We start from the raw sequence: 2403 nt of genomic DNA, 5'->3' as shown, positions 1-2403 counted from the left end.
CTGCTGCGATGCCGTTGGACAAAGGGCGCTCGGTGCTGTGAGTGCTGGGGCAGCTCGGTCACACCGTGGCATCAGCTGGGAATTGCACACAGCCTGTTGAGCACAAGGGGCATGTGGAAATCGCCAGATGAAAGCACGTGGCTGAAATTAAGCAGGAGGAGAACTTACACTGGTAGCAGGCAACGAGGATGAGGGTAAAATCAAGATGTAAGGAATGCTTGAGTCCTTTTGGAGTTCTGTACGGCAGACCCGACCGATTTCAGTTTAAAGGGAAGCTCTGAGTCAATGAGGTGAGAATTACTGATGTCCTACCGGGCTGTGATGCTGGAGATGAGTAGCCCGTGGCCTCACTGGGTTTTTCTCTTTGGGTGATTATCCACAGAAAGGACAGGGTTACACACACACCTACAGGACGCTCTCCTGCTGTGTCATGAGGATCAGAGCCAACCCCATTGCTGTGTGAACTCTGCAAAGCACAGAGGTAAGGTACCTCAGCACGGCTGGATCCACTCCTAGTCCCAGACAGTTTGTGTCTAAGGGATCCTAGATAGATAGATAGATAGATAGATAGATATAACCTTAGTGAAGCTGACAAATCTCAAACCAAACTATTAGTGGCTTACCGAGGATCCGTACCAGCAAGGTGTCTTGACATCAAGGTAGAAAGGATCTCTGTGCAGGTGTGACATCAAGAGGCATCCCTGCTCAAGGCTGTAGGAGTGGAATGTTGTTCCTGCATTAGATATTAAAAAGGGAGAATTGATCTGAAGAAGCAGAGCACAATGTACTTGTATTTTGTAACTTGTCCTTAGAAACAGGTAATGTGAAAAAGTAGAAATACCATATATGTTAGTAACCTACTTTAGAAATGCAGTTGCTGAATTGTGTGATTAATTCTTGCTTGCAAAACTGCAATAGCTCGTAACTGTTCCAAATAGTGTAGGTATAGTATTATGGACTAGAAAGCATACTGTAGGGCTATATTGGATAAGAGACCCTCAGCAAAAGAAAAACAGACTCAAGAAACATCAAAGAAGCCAGGGCCTCTACACAAGGCTGGCTTGCCTTGCTCTGTGGGTAGGTTGGGATGCAACAGGCAGGGATCAAGATACTCCTCCCTATTCTCCTTTTCTCTATGCAAGGATGAGCAGAAGTCTAGAAACAAGGACTGAGTGTTGAGTGAGCAAGTGTGAGAAGTTAACTAATTAGTGATATATGCTTAGCCAGCAACAATTGATGTTTAGCCAGTATCCGTATGTTCAGTTGAGCGCTGGGAAGATTGTGAACCTGAAGTACTCAGCCAATGAGGAACCAGGGCAGAAAGAGATAAGTGTCGAGTTATAGGGCGTAAAAGATGTAAGCTGCTTTCTGTGTGCTCTCCTGCTTGCGTGAGTTAAGAGAGGACAAGGTAAGGGTTAACCATTGTATAGGAATGTAAGGAGAGGACAAGATAAGGGTTAACTACTGTGTAGCAATGCAGGAAAGCAGGATGTGAGGCCAGATAAGAAAAGAACATCAGAGTGGGCTCATGCTTGACATCTTGTAAACAATGTTGAAAAGAAACCTCAAAATAAACACACGCAGCCTTTGTAGACCCACCCCTCCAAAATCAGCACATTTTGCATAGCCAGAGGTGCCTCCCAAGTCTTCTGTCTGTTGGCAGTTTTACTTCATCTGTTTTTTCTTCAGATCACAGCAGAGTGAGTCTGCCTGCATCAGCAGAAGAGCTGCCTTTGTGGAGGTGCAGATGCAGCCGGCCGTTGTGGAATTCATCTTGACCACTCAGATGTCTTGTACTCCAAATCCAGCCCGCTCTTTGGAGATGGAGCAGGTGAGCATCTTCCTCCATTACCTTTACCTTGATCAGACACCTTGATCAAATCCAGATCTGCACCAAGATACTTGACGTACGCTTTACTGTTGAGGAGACAACAGACTTCTGGTCTGATGTAAGAATATGGCAAATGTGGCTACCAGTATCTTTCTGGGAAGCCAGGGATGCTCTATGAGAACATACAGCTGAAAGTTTGGCTGCTGCTGTTAGGTCCATACACTGAAAAGCTGCACAGAGTAACTTAAATCTTTCCCCCTACTCTTTTCTTTCTAAAATCACTTTCTTCAGTGCTTCTGTGTTCTTTCCCACTTGAGCTGTCTTGCAGTAGGACACAATGCATGATCTGTTGATACTTACAAGCATCTTAGAAGACAAATGGCAATCAGCAGATTTAAAGAAAGCTCTTGGTATTCGTTAGCATTGATGCTGAGAAACAGAAGTCTGCTCTTAATGTGAGATATTCTGACAGCTGCTTTCCTGGTTGTTTCTTCTGCCCAGTCTCTGTAGGTTAATCAGCAGGGCTGTCCAGCTGCATGGCAAAGACTGCACGGGCCCTGCAGCTGTTGCCC

The 2403-nt window shown here is 45.4% G+C and overlaps 1 long non-coding RNA gene across 1 annotated transcript; it reads left to right on the top strand.

Annotated features, from left to right (window-relative positions):
* The first annotated feature begins 7 nt into the window (after window positions 1-7).
* On the top strand, window positions 8-1826 carry LOC122192256. Its single transcript, XR_006182573.1, has 3 exons — window positions 8-290; window positions 383-481; window positions 1690-1826. It is a non-coding gene; the product is annotated as an uncharacterized LOC122192256 (long non-coding RNA).
* The last annotated feature ends 577 nt before the right edge of the window (window positions 1827-2403 follow it).

Source organism: Lagopus leucura, unplaced genomic scaffold (assembly GCF_019238085.1).
Source record: "Lagopus leucura isolate 7727_CA_CO unplaced genomic scaffold, USGS_WTPT01 46367-0_obj-0_obj, whole genome shotgun sequence".
Lineage (NCBI taxonomy): Eukaryota > Metazoa > Chordata > Aves > Galliformes > Phasianidae > Lagopus > Lagopus leucura.
The sequence above is the reverse complement of the archived record's forward strand: the minus strand, read 5'-3'. Positions and strand labels throughout refer to the sequence as shown.